Raw genomic sequence first — 21,364 nt, 5'->3', positions numbered from 1 at the left:
GCTCCAAAATCACTGCAGATGGTGATTGCAGCCATGAAATTAAAAGACACTTACTCCTTGAAGGGAAAGTTATGACCGACCTAGATAGCATATTCAAAAGCAGAGACATTACTTTGCCAGCAAAGATCCGTCTAGTCAAGGCTATGGTTTTTCCTGTGGTCATGTATGGATGTGAGAGTTGGACTGTGAAGAAGGCAGAGTGCCGAAGAATTGATGCGTTTGAACTGCGGTGTTGGAGAAGACTCTTGAGAGTCCCTTGGACTACAAAGAGATCCAACCAGTCCATTCTAAAGGAGATCAGCCCTGGGTGTCCTTCGGAAGAAATGGTGCTAAAGCTGAAACTCCAGTACTTTGGCCACCTCATGCAAAGTGTTGACTCATTGGAAAAGACTTTGATGCTGGGAGGGATTGGGGGCAGGAGGAGAAGGGAATGACAGAGGATGAGATGGCTGGATGGCATCACCAACTTGATGGACGTGAGTTTGAGTGAACTCTGGGAGATGGACAAGGAGGCCTGGTGTGCTGCGATCCATGGGGTTGCAAAGAGTCGGACACGACTGAGCAACTGAACTGAATGTAAATGGTATTGTGTTTTTTTAATTTAAAATTTCAGATTTTCACTGCTGGTATATAGGAAATTGTACCCTGCCACATTGCTATAATTGCTTATTAGTTTCAGGAAATTTTTTTGGAGGGGAGGGGTCAATACTTTCAGATTTTCTGCATAGACAACCATGTCATCTGTGAACAAATACAGTTTTATTTCTCCTTTCCAATCTACATACCTATTCTTTTTTTTTTTTCTTATATTATCGCATAAGCTTAGAACTTCCAGAAGGACTTTGTAAAGGAGCAGTGAGAAGGGATATTCTTGTCTTTCCCTTGATCTTAGTGTGAAAGCTTTGAGTTTCTCACCATTAAATATGTTGCTGCTAAGTCACTTCATTCACGTCCGATCCTGTGCAACCCCAGAGATGGCAGCCCACCAGGCTCTGCCATCCCTGGGATTCTCCAGGCAAGAACACTGGAGTGGGTTGCCATTTCCTTCTCCAATGCATGAAAGTGAAAAGTGAAAGAAGTTGCTTTGTTGTGTCCGACTCTTTGCAACCCCATGGACTGCAGCCTACCAGGCTCCTCCATCCATGGGATTTTCCAGGCAAGAGTATTGTAGTGGGGTGCCATTGCCTTCTCCAATTAAATATGTTAGCTGTGGATATTTTTTTCATAAGGAATACTTTATTTGCTTTCATCTTTTTCTGTACTTAAAAAAAAAAGGAAATATAGTTGATTTATGGTGTTAGTTTTAGGTATATACTACAGTGATTCAGTTACATATTTATGATATATAATATATATATTCTTGTTTAGATCCTTTTCCCTTATAGATTATTTAAAAATACTAAGTATAGTTCCCTGTGCTATACAGTCAGTCTGGGTTGGCCATCTGTTTTATATGCTGTAGAGTGTATATATTAATCCCAGTCTCCTAGTTTACCCCTCGCTATAGACTTTTTTGTAAATGCGCTTTTTCAAGCTGAGGAAGCTTCTTTCTATTCCTGCTTCTCTGAGAGTCTGTATGAATGTGGGGTAGATTTTGTCAAGTGGTTTTGCTCTTTTTTAAAGGTACACCTTTATTCATTTATCTTTAAGATTTATGAAACGATTCATTTATTTACTTTTGACTGCGCTGGGTCTCTGCTGCTGTGCGCTGGCTTTCCCTGGTTGCGGCGAGCAGGGCTCTCTGGTTGCAGTGCATCGGCTTCTTATTGTGGTGGCTTCTCTTGTCACGGCTTAGCTGCTCCACGGCACGTGGCATCCTCCCAGATCAGGGATCGAACCTGTGTGTCCCACATTGGCAGGCAGATTCTTTACCACTGAGCCATCAGGGAAGCCCCTCAACTGTTTTTTCTTTATCTACTGATACGATCATGTGCTTTTTCTTTTTCAGCCTGTTGACATGATGGATTCATTTATCGATTTCTTTTTAAACTATTTAGTTATTTTTATTTCTGGCTGTGCTGGGTCTTTGTTGCTGTGCATGGACTTTCTCTAGTTGCTGAGAGTGGGGGCTTCTCTCTGCTGCAGGGCGTGGGCTTCTTCCTGTGGTGACTTCTCTTATTGCGGAGTGTGGGCTCTAGGCATTTGGGGTTCAGTATCGGTGGCTCCCAGGCTCTAGAGTGCAGGCTCAGTAGTTGTGGCACGTGGGCTTAGTTGCTTCTCAACATGTGGGATCTTCCCGGATCAGGGATTGATCCTGTGTCCCCTGAATTGACAGGTGGATTCTTAACCACTGGACACTGGGAAAGTCCCTGTTACTTGATTTTTGAATATTATTTATTCCCTCAATTTTTGTTTGAGGGTCTTTCATAATCTTTCCCTTTTGAATGTTAATGTCTCAGGATGCAAATTTCTAGTCCGATTTTTTTTCCTCTCAACACATTAAATGTTTCACTCTACTCTCTTCTTATTTGTGTGATTTCTAAGAAGTCAGATGTGAGTTGTATCTTTGTTCCTCTAGATGTAACTTCCAGGGGTCTGTGGTTTGATGTCTGACATTAATTTGGGGGAAATTCTGTTATTTGTGTTTCAAATATTTCTTCTGTTCATTTCCATCTTCTCCTTCTGGTATTAACATTACATGTATGTTATACCTTTTGTAATTACTCCAAAGTCCTTGGATATTCTATTTCCACCCCCCTCAATCTTTGTTCTCTTTGCTTTTCTGTTTTCAAGGATTCTCTTGATATATCCTTTAGCTCAGAGATTCATTTGTCAGCTGTGTCTAGTCTACTAAGAAGCCCATTAAAGACATTCTTCATTTCTTTTAGTGTTTTTGTTTTTATATGTAGCATTTCTTTTTGATTCTTTCTTAGGATTTCCATGTGCCTGCTTACATTGCCTATCTGTTCTTGCATGTTGCCTTACCCATTAGAATCCTTACTATATTAATCATGCTTGTTTTAAATTTGCAATATGATAATGCAATATGATATATAATTTCTGTTCTGTTGCTTGCTCTGCGACTTCAGATGGTGGTTGTTTTTTTTTTTTTTTTTTTTGCCTTTTGGCATGCCTTGTAATTTTTTCTTAATAGCCAGACAAGATGCCTGCTGTAAATAGGCCCTTAGTAATGTCGTTGTGAGGTATGGAAAGAAAGGAAGCACTCTATAGTCTTGTGATTAGGGCTCACTCATTTAGTGAAACTATGCCTCTGGATTGTGAACTGAATGGAGTTTCTTAGTTTTTTCCAACCTCCTTAGGTAGGACAGGGTGGTTAGACTGGAGTTGGTATTTCCATTCTCCCACATGGAAGACTAGAGAAGACTGGAGTTGGTTATTTTCCTTCCCCGGATCAGTTAGGCTCTGATAATATCCCAGCAGATTATGCTAGGGATAACTAGTTTCCCCCAAGGAAATGTCTTGTTAAGAAGAACAGAATGCCCTGGCCTATTACAGAATGGTTCCTTTTTTTGCTCCCTTGCTGGGAACATGAAAACACAAAGGACTTTTTCTCTGGTGTATACTATGGAAACCTGGTTATTTCTGGAGGTAAATCTCATGGTATGTATTGTGGGGACCCTGATTACTGAGTCCCCTTGGAGACTTTAGGTCTCAAGCTTGTCCACACTGAGCCTCTATCACTTTGTCAATTACAGTTCAGATTTTCTTACCGCAACCTTGCTTCCCAGCTGTGAGTCTTCCATATGTGAATTTCTGCTCTGTAAGCCATGACTCCCTTCATTCATTTGTCTGTCTCTCCAGTCTTAGGGACAGCCGTTTCCCCGTGTCCTTGCCCCTCTCTTACAAATCTAAGAGTTGTTGGTTTCTCACTCTGTATAGAATTTTACATGCTGTTAGGCTAGAGTGGTGACTTCTAAACTCCTTATTTGTGGAACTGGAAACTGAATGCCAGAAAATTAAAAAAAATAAAAAATTTAAGAGAGAAAGAGATAAAAAGCATTCAAGAAAATGTCCCAAATATTGAAGTGGGCAAAGGAAATAGAATATATGGTTGGTAGGAGATCACAAAGAAAGTCAAAGCAAGGCAATTGAAGTGTAAAAGCTAATTCAAGAAAACTTTCTTGAAAGTTAAAAAAAATTGAAGCTAAATACAGAAATAGCACACTGCATACCTGAGAATGGCAACAGTGTGGCTAACACCAAGAAAAGGGAAAAATCCTTTGAGCTTCTAGAAGAAAAGTGCACGTGACTCACAAAGGAGACAAGGTTATCATTAATCACTTCTCAACAACAGCATTTTATTGTGGGGGAGAAAGGAGACAAGGTTATCATTAATCACTTCTCAACAACAGCATTTTATTGCGGGGGAGAAATGAATCAACACAGAGTTGACCCTTGAACAAGGCGGATTTGAACTCTGCGGGTCTACTTATATGCGTTTTTCAATACCAAATACTACAGTACTACACCATCCATGGCTCTTTGAATCTGCAGGTATGAAACCGTGGATATGAAGGAACTGTGGGTATGGAGTACCAAATATAAGTTATACCTGAATTTTCTACTCTGTGGAGGGTCAAGTCCCCACTTTGTGTTGTTCAACCTATGTATTTAAAATAAGGGGAAAAAGGATGAGCCAAGGATTTTACACCCAACAAAGCTAATTTTTAAGTATGAAGGGCACAATAGTTATCAACATGTGAGTATTCACAGAGTATTGTTTACATGAGCTTTTCCTGAAAAATCTACTAGAGAATATATTATAGATGACTGAGGTGATAAAAAAGACACCAACATAAAATTTAAGTATTAAATAAACAGATGCTTGTAGAATTAGGACTAGGGAGGAAAGTGCATAGTGTATAATGACAATATTTTCTGACAGTGTAAATGTAACAGATCCATTTTTTACTGGAGAAATAGTGAGAGCATATACAAAAATTTAAACACATTTTTGATAATCATATTGGTTGTAATATTACTGCTGAGATTGTTGCTGTGTAACATGGGCTAAAACAGATAATTTTGAGATGTTCTAAGTCTATTGTGCCTTTTGCTTTTAAGAACCAGAATTCTCAGAATGGATGAAAGAAGATTCCAGTGTTTAGAGAAGTGGTTAGGTAAAAGCTCTGTAGTGTTGAATTTGAATAAAAGGTGTCAATATGCATTTATGAGATTTTTTTTCTTTGAACTGATAGTATTTCCTAGTTTATTCCACTGAAAAGTCCTAGAAAATATGTCTAATTTAGCAAAGAACATCTCTAGCACTCAAACTCTGGTTCTGAAATACCATTTTTCTATAAGATAAATTAGGGCTTCTTAGAGAAATAAGTCTGAGGTAGAAAGTTTGTGAAGTAAAACTGGAACATCTTATATAACAAGGAAACTATAAAAGACTTCTCGGATCATGTCAAAAAGACACAGTGCTTCCCACTGGCCAAAGACGGAACAATTTGACCTTCAATATTGAGAAAAATGGAAGCCCATCAGGTGTGTTTAATCCATGATTTTATAATGATATTAAAAAGAATTATCTTCAGAGAATTATAGAGAACTAATTCATCATCTTGTAAACAAGGAAGCAAAGGAAAAGAATCAAGCATTTACACTGATTTTTATATGAACTATATCTCTGGGTATCCACATATTAAATAAGGGACAGAGTTTCTTACAGAGTCAGTCTAGCTACGAAAAGAAGCACTAGAATTAGATTATCACCATTTTGTAACCCTCAATGGATGGATATAAGAATTAAACATCAATGACTGCTAAGAGTATAAAAAGAAAAACAACCAGACATTTTGTGAGTCTTAATAATGTTGCTAAACACCACCTGTCGTCTTCATGAAGGGGTCCAAAAGTGATCTGATACTTAACTGGACTGAGCTTGCCATTTTCTGGGAACACAGACGCCACAGGCATGTGAGCTTTCCCATAAGTATGTAGTCAGCAGGGGCTTCCCAGCTGGTTCCGTGGGTAAAGAATCTGCCTGCAATGCAGGAGATGTGGGTTCGATCCCTTTGTCAGGAAGATCCCCTGGAGGAGGGCAGGGCAGCCCACTCCAGCGTTCTTGTCTGCAAATTACTGGACCGAGGAGCCTGGCGGGATACAGTCCATGGGGTCACTAAGAGCTGGACATGACTGAGCGACTGAACATGCACAAGCGTGTAGTCAGCAACGTCAAGACTTTGGGAAACTATATGTCAAATTTTCTGAAGTCTTCGGCAGATAATTTATAAAGATATGAAAACGATGGAGATGAATGGAGATATGAAAATGCTAAATGAAAAGAAATGTACTGAAGTTTTTAAGGGCACATCTAAAGAACAGTATCTAGAGATGCACGTTTGGGTGATAAAATGATTTTTTAAATGCAAATAAGTTAAAATTATAACACGATAAGTGTTCCTTTGGGGGAAGGGAGGGATTATGATTGGGTAGGGTGCATGGAGGGACTTCTTGGGGATATTACATATATGTGTGTGTGCGTGTGTGTGTGTGTGTACACTTAGTAGCTCAATTGTGTCCAACTCTTTGCGACCCCATGGACTGTAGCCCACCAGGCTCCTCTGTCCATGTTTAAGATTCTCCAGGCAGAAGAATACTGAAGTGGGTAGCCTATCCCTTCTCCATGGATAATATGTATATATACACATAATATATACACACAAATATAATACATAAATAAAAATAAACTTACTATTTCTATTTATATGTTTTTCTATAAATGTATAAATAGAAATAGAGGATACTGGCTACCTTGTTCTTTTACTAGATTTAAGTTTCTACAGAGCTTCTGCTAGTCTTTATCACATTAGATAAAGTTAGTGCTTCCTTGGGCATTTACTGCTATTGGCCAATAAATACAAAAGTATATAATAATGACTATGAATGAAAAGTGCCTCTTTGATGGTGATTTTGTATGGTGTACAACCTCTGCAACATTATGAAATGGCCTCAAATCTCTACATTGTTTCAGGTTTGTCTCTGTTCAGTGTTGTTACGGAAAGGGATTTTCTTTTTTTTGCAAACATCCTTTTGGCTTTTGAGGGATTTTACTTCAGTGCAATTTAGCAATCCAGTGGGATAGACAAAGTGCTATTCTAGCTAGTATTTCAGTGTTAGAAAGGTTTAAGAGGACTGAATGGCTGCGGAGGCAGGAAATTCGATGGTATTATACCCCTGCTCTGGTTAGCACAAAGGCGAGCTCTAGACCGCATCTTGGCCAGGTCCAGAACTTGATTCATCATAATTCATCAGGTTCAGGGGGACAGATCCACATGAGCAAAGGTTCAAAAGACTGTGATATAAATTTGAATGTCAGTTGATTGATTTCCTATAGTAATAGCAACTGCTAAATGAATGAAGGTACTCACGTTATCTCTATTTTCTCCCTACTAGGTGAGTACGTTTGAAGCCAGGAAGTTATGTGGTTTGCAGAGTGAAGTGGATGATGCTAATGGTTGGTGACATTCTCAGCACATTCTGGTCCACCCCATCTACTCCAGGGAGATACCTGCCAGCTGGACCAAAACACTTGTGTCAACCGTGTCAACATCGTGCAGTGTACACACTTACAAATTCTTGCTTTCTAGTTTATCTTTTCCTCGGCTCCACATAGAGGGAGAAAGGAAACACCTTCGCAGTCAGAACATCTGGGTCAACCCTAGTGACTGGTGACACGAGAGCTGGAGCAGCCTGCTCACTTCACATTTAAAGAATTTCAGGTAAATGAATCTAACAGACTTGAAGCACCTTCCATGGACTAGACACAAAGGGGAACCAGCAGTGGTTCCTGGTCTTAAGTAGCTTACAGCCTGGTAGGACCAGATTTAAACATTCTTTGCCCACTTCTACTTGGCATATCTCTGTCTGTTTATCATCTGTCTATAGTTTGTGTGTGTGAGAGAGAGACAGAAATCAGAGAAAGCATCAAAGTAAACTTTAGTTTGGCCTGTGTCTGAGCAATGTGAGACTCAGATTACTGGGTCTCTGTCTAAATATATTTTATTGGAATTCTTTTCTTGGACTTCTGTGTAACAGGACTGAACTATAAATTTTCTTAGATGGGATTCTGATTTATTGGGTCCTATTGGAGGCAGCCCTGTCTGGTCATGTAGTTAAAGAAATAGCAGTAATTTCCTGTGAGGGTGACAAAGTGCTGAGAAAGGGGACTACATCTCTCCATGCTTCTTTTAATAGTGTAGGTCTATGTGGTTAAGTTTGGCTGCTCTTGTTTGTTGGTTTGTTTGTTTTTTTTTTTTTTAATCCAGCCTAGGACAAGGAACTATTGGTGCTGCTCTAGGTTTCTGGGCTTATCCTGCTCTGGGCTCAGGTGACCGTGATGTGCAGCCCCGTCCTGTTCTTCAAACCCATCAGCCACGTGGCCACTGTAGTATCTTCTCACATGCCTAGAACCTGGTCTGCAAAGAGAGGGTTTAAAGTTAAGTGTGCTTTTTGTCTTGGAATTTTGAACTAATCTTTAGAACTCAAATGAGGAGTTGGCTATGACAGTGAAAGAATTAATTTGGAGAGTTGGATGCTTAGAAAAAAAAAAAAAGACTTAAAAGCCCCATCCATTAAATATATTGGATCTGAAATGGAGATGATTGTGTGTATTTTGAATTTAAAAGAGTTTTGTAAAGAAATTTCTTTTCCATGAGTTTTTTGTTTAATTGCCTGGCAGGGTGGGAAATCCCAACACAACAGCATGGAACTGGGGCATGAAAAGCAGCAAGTGAAACGGATTTATGAAGCCCATAAATAAAAATGAAACTCAGTTCATTGTCCAAATTGAGTGGAAAGGCAAAATCTATCCCAAGTCTGATAAGTAGAAGAATGGGACACACATAGGGGAAGTTCTTTCCATTTTAATAAGGCCAGATAAAGGTAACATAACTGAGGAGCTGCAGAAAAAGAGACATTTCTTTTTTCCAACCTTGACCAAGGAGGCATGTTACCCTTCTCTATGCTATGGGGGAAAATTGCACACTTTCCCAAAAAGAAGTACAATTGACTGCATGTTTAAACAGTGCCCCCAAACAAGCATTTTCCTATAAAGGCAAGAACAGTGAAAAGAATGGGAAAAGGCAAAGACCAAAGTGGCAGTCAAGGTAGGAGATTTTCATACTTTTGGAATTTGAGGCATTGCCAGCCTATTACCGTCCTCACCTAAGAAGCACATTGGTACTTCACTGTTCTTCAAAGACTGTTTATTCCTGTACAAAGGGATCAGATAAGATAGAGGTGAACATCAGCTGTGAACAGCTATAGTTTAAAAAAAAAAAGTATAATGGAGAGTGCTTGCAACTTGAATGGCAGCGTATCTGTGCTCTGTGGTTCATCAGTGAGGCATGGGCCACAGTCTGCTTCCTATTCTTCATTGATTACCAGCCCCTCCTTATCTTGTATGTCAATTCAGCCCATTCTCTTTCCAACTAAATTTCTGGGGTTTGTAGATTTTTTTTTTTCTCTGTAGTTTTTTGCTGGTCCATTATCAGCCTCTTCTTGGGCCTGGTTGTGACAAGGGCAGGTATACCAGTTGGTTGGTACAAGTTACGAGCCCAATCACTACTCATAAAACTAGAGGGAAGCCAGTGGGCTTATAAAGGCATCAAACCCAGACATGAACTTACCATCTTTATCATGGAACTAAAAGCTCACTCATCAATCATTTAATAAACATTTTGAACACTTGTACTACTCATCCTGCTAGGCATTTACATGATTCAAAGATAAATTAGACCTGGCTCCCGCCCTCAGTAATCCCATAGCAACGGGCAGAGTCCTCATTTCCTCCCTCAGTGTTCATCAACACCCCCAGGCCACTCCAAGAAACATTCAATCTAGGTAAAAATGGCATGTTTGCTTTGCAAATGTGGCTTCCAGACAAGTTCTCTAAGCCCCTTCCAACTGGATTGCTCCCTAAACCTGTCTTATAAATAGAAATTCTGAAGCTACACTGGGTGTGCACTGAAAATACACTCTGGCAACTAAAGGGCTGCATAATCAAACCATCTCTTCATCCATCTCTTTATTCATGCACAATTCAAGGCTCAAGAAGACCAGTAGATTCCCTCCCACTTTTTTATGCAAACTTTTGGAAACATGGCGTTAACTTTTGCACACTGGGGAGAAACCACCCCTCTCTGGGAGATGATGAAATTTCTTCCACTGTTTCCTCTCACCCTTTAGCTTCAAGAATTGACTCTACAGCAACTTAGCGAACTTGATTGAAAACATGCTCAATGCAGACTCCTGGAATTGACCTTTCTTGTTTGGTGTTCTGTCCTTGGATCACTAAAGACGGGCTGGGAGGAGCTTCTCCCATGGTGAGAATTCGACTACTTAAATTACTGCAAAGAGAAGAACTTTACTGGTAGATAAAGCAAGATAGGTACCAGTGAAATAGAAGAAGAATCTTCACTGAAAATTGGAGTCCAGAGAGACCAAAGTCAACCTGTTTACACTGAATAAGTGAGAGGCACTTCTCTTCAAAGGATCACAATATTTTGATTACAAGAAAGAGGTTCCCTGTTACATGAAGGGGAAATTCCACTGGGCAGAACCCTCTCACACCATTCTGCTTTCCTGATCTGATTTTGAGTTCACCAAGGAGCCTTCTAATTGATAACTCAGCTTTCTTTCCTAAATACATTGATATTGGGAAGGGAGAGGAAACATGAGAATTCCAAGCTCTAGAAAGAGAGTTTCTTAAATCTTCTATTAAAGATTAGTAAATTAATACACCGATTTATTGGCTAATTTTATGTGAATTTGGTAAGAATACGTTCATCTGTAAGAAAACCTGATTTGTGAGGTGGGGATCCATCTCTGGAACATGTTGCCCAAGGTGCTTGAGAACCCTTTTCCTGCGACCACCCTGCAGCATCTTCCTAGGTGCTGCCCAGACTCGAGTATGCTCCCCATTACTTTTCACTCAAGGAGGAGACTGTCCATCAAACTTTGAGCTAGTTAGGTTGTGGGCTTTACAGGTTGTATGTCTTACTCCTCCTAACCACCTTAAGATAGACAATAATTTTCTAAAAGGAAGTGTAGCAGTCAGTAGTAGTTTGCAAATTAATATTATCATGAAGAAACAAAGGAAGAACTGCAGGCCCTCTTAAATCATGACTGGGTAATTGTTTGGATTTGCTGATGTAGGCCTGACCAGTGAGTACTCCTTATATAGTGTTCTTTGCAAAAGAGGAAAAAAGAGAGAAACCTCACCATTAAAATCAGGCCAACCTCCTCTTTGAATAACTTCGACACAGATGAGGGAAAAACCCAGAAGGAAAAAATTTGAAAAGTTTACTTCAGGTTGAGAATTTCTAATTCTACCACTTTTGTGTGAGTGTTGTTGTTTGATAGACACGACAGCATCTCCTCATTATTATGGAAAATATAGGGTTGGTGGTAATTACTATCTGAATATGAATGGGAGCAGAAGTGGGCATAGCCTGCACTGGCCTTTCTTTGACAAGGTATAACTTTCTTCTGAATTTCTGTGTTAATTAATGCTTATTTAAAAACCACTTTAATTGGTAGTAAACACCTCAACTTTTTATACTCATTAAAATGCAGCCATTGATGTGTGATGGATTTTTTTTTAAAGCTTAATTAACTTTCCTTCTGTATATATAACCTATAATAATGACAAACATATTGGGAAAAAAATTACCCCTGCTTTTTCCCCCCACTCTCCCTACCCCCATTATAAAGACAATTTTAGCTGTGGATGCCTTACTTTGTTAGGATCAGATGCCGTTAATTTGGGGTTTTGGGGAAGAGTAGGTGGCAGCAAATCAAAGCTTTTTGAGACATTGGTCATTTCTAAACCAAATATTCATGTTTCCACTGGAGAAACAGGCTATTTTTTAAGTAAAGAAAAAGTTTTTAAAAAATCAATATTCTAGATGACTCAAGACTTACCTTGAGTAACTTTGGGGAAAACATAGAATTCTTACGATGTTCTTGGAAATCTTTTCTTAGAGTGGTTATAATTCTGTGTGTGTTAGTCACTCAGTCATGTCTGACTCTTGGTAACCCCATGGACTGTAACCCACCAAGCTCCTTTGTCCATGGAGTTCTCCAGGAAAGAATCCTGGAGTGAGTAGCCATTCCCTTCTCCAGGATTGAACCTGAGTCTCCCACATTGCAGGTAGATTCTTTACAATCTGAGCCACCAGGGAAGTAGGAACAGAATAATACATGCCTACCCTTTTTCATTAGGAGATGTAATTACTGCTAAGATAATATAATTGCCTTAGAGAAAAAGTCTTAATAGTCTCACTACTGTAACATAACAGTGGTTTTCAATTGTTCATTATCCCCTTGCATTCTTTGTACACGAGAGGACAAAGTGGTCAAACAGTAAACCCACAGTCAGCAGATATAGAAGGAAATTGACCAGAGCATCAGTAAGATGGGAGGAAGTAGAGGAATGAAGAGGACTAGTTCTTTAACAGGCACTGGATGGGGAATTTGTGTTTTAACAAGAATTGGGGACAAACAGCTATAGGGCCATGACATATGAGGGCCACTGCAGGAAACTTTTAGTTACTTAGAGTCTCTTGGAATTCTTCTTCTTTGTCAATGGAGAGAATAAGTCTTATCATTTGATCAGATTCTGATTTGTTCCCTCAAATTATCTAACTCCTGTCAAATTGCAGTCTCAGACTATTAGTGAGGACTGCTATCAGAATTCTAATATTTAATTTAATATATACAAAGTACTGTAATATGTAATTAATATAAAACTGCTAACGAGATATTTTACAGTCTCTCTTCTCATACTGTCTTCAAAATTCAGTTTAGATTTTATTTATTTAAAAAAACACTCATTTATTTATCTTTGGCTGCTCTGAGTCTTCGTTGCTGCGTGCTGGCTTTCTCTAGTTGTGGCGAGTAGGGGCTCCTCTTTGCTGTGGTGCACAGGCTTCTCAAAGTGGTGGCTTTTTCCTTGTTTCCAAGCATGCGCTCTAGGCATGCAGGCTTCAGTAGTTGTGATGCACAAGCTTAGTTGCTCTGTGGCATGTGGAATCTTCCTGGACCAGAGATGGAACCCATGTCCCCTGCATTGGCAGGCAGATTCCCAACCTCTGAACAACCAGGGGAGTCCCCAGTTTAGATTTTGGACTTATAACACATCTCAGTCCAAATAGTAAAGTTTTTTTTCAGATGCAAAATTTTCAATAGTTGATGGGAAGCACAGTTCCTATCCAAACAATCAAGTTATTGGTAAAATATTTTCTATGGCTTCAGTTTTTTAATTTAAATGATGTAGAATTGAATAAAATGATTATTTCAGTTCTTTGGTTGCAATAGCCACATTTCAAGAGCCTGATAACATGTGCCTCATGGCCATTGGCTCAAAGGTGGCTCTGTTGGTTGGAGTCCCACCCAGATTCAAGGAAAGAAAATGTAAATTCCACCTCTCAATGAAAGAAGGAGCAAAAGTTTTTTTAAAAATGTGAGAACAGAAATATTGTGGCAATCTGCTCCAAGTTCCCTTGGTTTATTCTCCATGTTTCATGGTGAAGACTTTCCTCTAATACCTGTTTACTAAAACCAAAGCCCTTAGAGTTTGGTTGTAAGGTCTGTGTGTGGGGCCAGACTTATCTGTTGGCGGACTTCACTGAAGGGTGATTGACAGGAGCAGGTCGTCTTACTGGGGATGTGTCCCAGATCAGCATCTTTGATTATCCTTCTTAGTTGGGTTCTTCAGAGAAGAATCAGCCTCCTTAGTGTGTATGAGTCTGGCTGTCAGTGTGGAGGCAGTGGAGGAGGCTGGGATCTGTCAGTGTTCACCTTATGCCATTGCGTCAGTAAAGCCTCTCACTTCTTCCTTCTGTAGTGCCTGGTGTCTTCATGAGAGCCACTCTGATCTAATAATGCGAAAAATAAATCTCCCAAATCTGCGGAGTTGGGGAGGAGTGATCTCTAGGTTGCCACAGGTAGGACTGGGGGGCGGCCAGTTCTCCCCTCCAGCTCCACCCTCACCCTCCTCCTGAGGAAGGCCCCTGGGCCTCCCTGGGCCTCCACTGTGAAGCAGCCCCATTTTGGGGCCTCCTCTCTACAGGCTCTCAGCTGTCATATTTTTCCACTCCACTGAACCAGTTATCACTCATGCATCTAACCTTCCATCCCCAAATGTTTGGAAATATTTGTGGTAAACTATCTTCACCTCTTCTCTTTTCTTTGTCCTTTGTTCCTTTGCTCATTATTTTAGCACGGTATAGGAGGAAAGCAGAGATAGCTTTAAGGAAGCAAAGCTCCAGTGTCCTGCTAATGTATATGACAAGGCCACCAGAAAGAATGTCAGGCTGTTTGGTTCCTCAGAACTTTTAGATGTTGGGTTCAACAGTTGTGCTACTTTTGAAACAGACTCAAAGACTTAGAGAACAAACTGATGGCTGCCAGGGGGGAGATAAATGGAGGGAAGGGATAGTGAGCGAGTTTGGGATGGACGTGTACACACTGCTATATTTAAAATGGATAACCAACATGGACTTGCTGTATAGCACATGGAACTCTGCTGAATGGTCTGTGGCAGCCTGAATAAGAGGGGAGTTTGCGGGTAGAATGGATACATGTATATATTACGATTTAGTCCCTTTGCCGTTCACCTAAAACTATCACAGCATTGCTTGTTAATTGACTATACCCCCAATATAAAAGAAAAAGTTAAAAAGAAAACTATTTTGCTGCTTTTAAAATTAAAATTTAGCATGAGATTTCACTATAAATTACAGTCCATATAATGGCCAGTCAAGAAGTATTCACTGGGCAGCTGCTGCTGCTGCTGCTGCTAAGTCGCTTCAGTCGTGTCTGACTCTGTGCGACCCCATAGATGGCAGCCCACCAGGCTCCCCCGTCCCTGGGACTCTCCAGGCGAGAACACTGGAGTGGGTTGCCATTTCCTTCTCCAATGCATGAAAGTGAAAAGTCAAAGTGAAGTCGCTCAGTCATGTCCGACTCTTAGCGACCCCATGGACTGCAGCCTACCAGGCTCCTCCATCCATGGAATTTTCCAGGCAAGAGTACTGGAGTGGGGTGCCATTGCCTTCTCCCACTGGGCAGCTAGTAGATACTAAACATTGTCATGGCCCTCGGAGCGCAGGACAAACAGGGCAGAAAAGGCATGGAGTTCAGTGCTTCTCAAATTTTTGTGTATGCACATCGCCTGGGGGGTTTGTTAAAAATGCAAATTCTGTTTCAGTAGTTCTAGGGTAGGGCCTGAGATTTTCCCAATAGATAAGCCTGTCCACCAACACAGAGCTTCCAGTCAGCTTCTGAGCACTTCATTCTCAATGTGAACAGACATTAGAAGAAAGTCTCTAGCAGGCAGGATGTTTACTTTCATTATGAACTTTGCTCAGGAGTAATATGCCCTACTCATTTATGCTTTTACAATGTCTCTGCTTGACCAGAAGTTGGCTTATGGCCATTTATAGGTTTCTATGTCCGTTATATCACAGGGTCCTAGGAGTGGAAAGGACTTAAGAAGTGATCTAAAGATCTGTTTGTAGTGCTTATATTCCTGTTGGGGCTTCCTTACGAGTTAAGCCTCAGCTGCTGAGGTTATTGGATCATGTCTTCACAGTGAGCACCTGATGGGAGTGTTGAGGTGTGCTGGGAGACTAACATGCCAGCTGCTCTAGCTGAGGCTCATCTGCGCAGGGCACAGCTTAGACCACAGGCACCCCCTCTCTGCCCCAGGAGTGTTAGAATCCCTCCAGATGCCTGTGACTAAGATTCAGGCTGGGAGAAACCCAGGGTCAGAGCTCTTGTAATACTCTTCTCACACTGTGCTTTGGCACACTGTAGGTATTCACTTGAAAGTGGTCAAACGGCAGATGGCAAAAGTGAACATCAACATTCTAGGAATTGGCGAACTAAAATGGACTGGAATGGGTGAATTAAACTCAGATGACCGTTGTATCTACTATTGTGGGCTAGAATTCCTTAGAGGAAATGGAATAGCCATCATAGTCAACAAAAAAGTCTGAAAAGCAGTACTTGGGTACAATCTCAAAAACGACAGAGTGATCTCTGTTCATTTTCAAGGCAAACCATTCAATATCACAGTAATCCAAGTCTATGCCCCAACCAGTAACGCTGAAGAAGCTGAAGTTGAACGGTTCTATGAAGACCTACAAGACCTTCTAGAACTAACACCCCCAAAATTTGTCCTTTTCATTATAAGGGACTGGAATGCAAAAGGAGGAAGTCAAGAAATACCTGGAGTAACAGACAAATTTGGCCTTGGAGTACAGAATGAAGAAGGGTAAAGACTAATAGAGTTTTGCCAAGAGAACACACTGGTCATAGCAAACACCCTCTTCCGACAACACAAGAGAAGACTCCACATGGACATCACCAGATGGTCAACACCGAAATCAGACTGATTATATTCTTTGCAGCTAAAGATGGAGAAGCTGCATACAGTCACCAAAAGCAAGACTAGGAGCTAACTGTGGCTCAGATCATGAACTCCTTATTGCCAAATTCCGACTTAAATTGAAGACAGTAGGGAAAACCACTAGACCACTCAAGTACGACCTAAATCAAATCCCTTACAATTATACAGGAAGTGACAAATAGATTCAAGGGGTTAGATCTGATAGAGTGCCTGAAGAACTATGGACGGAGGTTCATGACATCATACAGAAGGCAGTGATCAAGACCATCCCCAAGAAAAAGAAATGCAAAAAGCAAAATGATTGTCTGAAGAGGCCTTAAAAATAGCTGAGAAAAAAGAAGCAAAAGACACAGGAGAAAAGGAAAGATATATCCATTTGAATGCAGATTTCCATAGAATAGCAAGGAGAGATAAGAAAGCCTTCCTCAGTGATCAATGCAAAGAAATCGAGGAAAACAACAGAATGGGAAAGACTAGAGATCTCTTAAGAAAATTAGAGATATACCAGGGAACATTTCATGCAAAGATGGGCACAATAAAGGACAGAAATGGTATGGACCTAACAGAAGCAGAAGATATTAAGAGGAGGTGGCAAGAATACACAGAAGAACTGTATAAAAAAGATCTTCATGACCCAGATAATCATGATGGTGTGATCAGTCACCTAGAGTCAGACATCCTGGAATGTGAAGTCAAGTGGGCCTTAGGAAGCATCACTACAAGCAAAGCTAGTGGAGGTGAGGGAATTCCAGTTGAGCTATTTCAAATCCTGAAAGATGATGCTGTGAAAGTGTTGCACTCAATATGCCAGCAAATTTGGAAAAGTTAGCAGTGGCCACAGGACTGGAAAAGGTCAGTTTTCATTCCAATCCCAAAGAAAGGCAATGCCAAAGAATGCTCAAACTACCGCACAATTGCACTCATCTCATACACTAGTAAAGTAATGCTCAAAATTCTCCAAGCCAGGCTTCCATAGTATGTGAACTGTGAACTTCCAGATGTTCAAGCTAGATTTAGAAAAGGCAGAGGAACCAGAGATCAAATTGCCAACATGTGCTGAATCATTGATAAAGTGAGAGAGTTCCAGAAAAATATCTAGCTCTGCTTTATTGACTGTGCCAAAGCCTTTGACTGTGTGGATCACAACAAACTGTGGAAAATACTTCAAGAGATGGGAATACCAGACCACCTGACCTGCCTCCTGAGAAATCTGTATGTAGGTCAAGAAGCAATAGTTAGAACTGGACATGGAACAACAGACTGGTTTCAAATTGGGAAAGGAGTATGTCAAGGCTGTATATTGTCACCCTGCTTATTTAACTTATATGCAGAGTACATCATGAGAAATGCTGGACTGGATGAAGCACAAGCTGGAATCAAGATGCTGGGAGAAATATCAATAACCTCAGATATGCAGATGACATGACCCTTATGGCAGAAAATGAAGAAGAATTAAACAGCTTCTTGATGAAAGTGAAAGAGGAGAGTGAAAGAGTTGGCTTAAAACTCAACATTCAGAAAACTAAGATCATGGCATCTGGTCCCATCACTTCATGGCAAATTGATGGGGAAACAATGGAAAAAGTGAGAGACTATTTTTTTTTGGCTCCAAAATCACTGCAGATGGTGACTGAAGCCATGAAACTTGGAAGAAAAGTTATAACCAACCTAGGCAGCATATTTTTCCAGTAGTCATGGATGGATGTGAGATTTGGACTATAAAGAAAGCTGAGTGCCGAAGAATTGATGCTTTTGAACTGTGGTGTTGGAGAAGACTTTTCAGAGTCCCTTGGACTGCAAGGAGATCCAACCAGTCCATCATAAAGGAGATCAGTCCTGAGTGTTCATTGGAAGGACTGATGTTGAAGCTGAAATTCCAATACTTTGGCCACCTGATGCAAAGAACTGACTCATTGGAAAAGACCCTGATGCTGAGAAAGATTGAGGGCAGGAAGAGAAGGGGATGACAGAGGATGAGATGGTTGGATGGCATCACTGATGCAATGGACATGAATTTGAGCAATCTCCGGGAGTTGGTGATGGACAGGGAAGCCTGGCGTGCTGTGGTTCATGACTGAGTGACTGAACTGACTGAACTGAGGTATTTAATAGCAGTAGCTTAGTTCTTTTTGTATATATGTCTGAATCAGTGGACATGAATTTGAGTAAACTCCAGGAGACAGTGGAGGATAAAGAGCCTGGTGTGCTATAGTCCATGGGGTCACAAAGAGTTGGACATGACTCAGCAACTGAATGTCAACAACCACTTAATGTTTTTTTGTACATATTTTCCCCTCCCACAAGATCTTTATATTTTTAATATACATTTATATGTGTATCTTTCTGTATATATTTTTCCCCTCCCGCTAGATCTTGAACACTTGAAATATTACCCACGTACTAGAAACAACAGCGTCACGTGGAAGCTTGTGAGACTCCCAGGCCCTAACCTGGGACAGAATTTGTAGTTTTAATAAGATCCCCTGGTGATGTGCAGGCATACTTAGGGAGTTAGAAACACTACATGATGCGGCTTTTCTGCTTTTTTACCTCAAGCATTGCTCAGTGCTTGGTGTGTGCTGGCTGTCCAGTAAGTACTAGTCAACTGGCTGGTCCTCAGCAGGTCAGGCAGCAGCGTGAGCAGAGGGGTCTCCATGCCATGAGCTCCTGGTGAACTCCAAGACGGGAGGGAGAGGAGAAGGCAAGGAAAAGCCTTTGCTTGGTCTTTGCTTTGCTTTCCAAATAGTCCTTCCTATTTGGAAGCCCCTGGAACAACATCCAGTGTTCCTTATGCGATCCATCTCAAAAGTTTCCAGACTGAAACTGACCTTTCAGATTCTTCCCGTTCCTAAAGCACTTCTGGAAACTCAGTGCCACCCCAGACTCCTTCCAGCTCTGAGGGGTCTTGGACATTAGGGCAGATTTCATACCTGCTTGGCTGCCTGGGCCCTGGCCTGTGGTGCAGCCCTAGGGTGGGGTAGCCTCTTCTCCACACAGGGCTGTGTGTCTCCTGACAAAGGTCAGTGTAGGATGGGCCAAAGGCCTAGAGAATCCAGCACCTTCCTCCCAGCCATGCTATACGAACCCCTGGATTTCAGAAGAGCTAACTTGAGGATAGTTTTATAATGCCAAAAGGTTTTGTAAATAATTTAACAACAAGGCTCTGAATAGTGTTTTGTATTTTATTTAATTAGTATATCAACTGAAAAATATAAAAATAAAACACCCCTTTATCAGAGCCATCATGTTGCTCAATAAAGGCAATTGTTTAGAATTGTATTTAGATGGTATAGAAGGTCGAGCCAACGCTTTCCTCACCCTAGAACATACCCTGGAATAATTAAAATCACTGAAGTCCTGATACAAATTCAGTTTGCTTAAAATAAAAGTTTTCCTCTAATTTAAAATCATATATATTCATTAATAAGAATGTGAAAATGTAGACACTTTCAAAGAAGAAATAAAAAGAACTCATCACTCAGAGATAGTCAGTGGTAACCTTTTTACTATATTTTCTTATAGTCTTTTTATGCATATAATGTGGTGTTATGTAAAATTGACATGATTCTATTTAGAAAGTTTTGCATCTTTTTGTTTATCTAACATTTTATTATAAGCTATTTTCACATCCTTTGAGACATTCTTTAAAAACATCATTTTGCATTACCCATGATATTCTCTGACATGGTTATTCCCTGTTTTTGTTCTTGTTGCTGTTTTCTTAATGGCTCTTCTTTTGCTGATTACTTAGACTGTTTCCAATTTTTGCTGCTACTAATAATGCTATGGTCTTCTTTCCTGGAGCCTGTCTTTGGGAAACAGTCTGAAATCATGCAAACTCTTTATTACTAGATCAAGTTAGGATTTAAGATATACTTTACAATATACTTGCCAAACCAATTTCTAGAGTAAGGCTCCAGAAACTTACTCCTGGAGAAAGTTGCTCTGGCTTTACAGAACTAGTTGCTTGAAAAGTGCAGAGTCCAAAATCCCAGCTTCAATCAGTTGAGAGTTCTGCTTAGCTCAGTTTGACTCAGCGAATGGGAAACTGTGCCCATAGCTAAGCTTGAGGGAGGCATCGAAACAGAGAGTAGGAGAAGTTAGGAGTGACAGCTGGGGGTTCACTTAGATGGCATCAGTGTTTCTGATGTCTTGGGTAAGGACAAATCCCATTGCCAAGCGCATTACCACAAATTTCCTGGTAATGGATTCTTCTGGCTATCTTTCTTTGTCCCTGCCAACTCCCCTCTTCAGAGTCCCCAGCCGTTTCTACCTTCATCTCTGTTTTGCTTTGCTCTTTCATCAACTATTAAAAAAAAAAATTATATACTTGTTTGGCTGCTCCAGGTCTTAATTATAGCACATGGGATCTTCAATTTTCTTTGTGGCATGTGAGACCTAGTTCCCTGACCAGAGATCGAACCCAAGCCCCCTTGATCAGGAGCACAGAGTCTTAGTCACTGAACTACCCAGGGAGGTCTCTCATCAACTGTTTTGACCTGTAACTTTTGAGAATCAGGTTGCTGCTCTTAAATTGCACTGGAGTGAGATTAGGGGACAGGTATTCCATCACAAGTGACAGACATCATTACTGTTTTAGGATAAGCTAGGTAATGGTATGGAGAAGGCAATGGCACCCCACTGCAGTACTCTTGCCTGGAAAATCCCATGGACGGCAGAGCCTGGTAGGCTGCAGTCCATGGGGTCATGAAGTCAGACACGACTGAACAACTTCCCTTTCATTTTTCACTTTCATGCATTGGAGAAGGAAATGGCAACCCACTCCAGTGTTCTTGCCTGGAGCATCCCAGGGACGGAGGAGCCCGCTTGGGCTGCCGTCTATGGGGTCACACAGAGTCAGACACGACTGAAGCAATTTAGCAGCAGCAGCAGGTAATGCTATAGCAACCAGTAGCAGCAAAAGCTTAGTGCCTTTACATAATCAGGTTTCTTTCTCACTCAGGTTGCTGTCATCCAATG

Source organism: Ovis canadensis, chromosome 12 (assembly GCF_042477335.2).
Source record: "Ovis canadensis isolate MfBH-ARS-UI-01 breed Bighorn chromosome 12, ARS-UI_OviCan_v2, whole genome shotgun sequence".
In the NCBI taxonomy this organism is placed as follows: Eukaryota; Metazoa; Chordata; class Mammalia; order Artiodactyla; family Bovidae; genus Ovis; species Ovis canadensis.
This window is presented reverse-complemented; position numbering follows the sequence as displayed.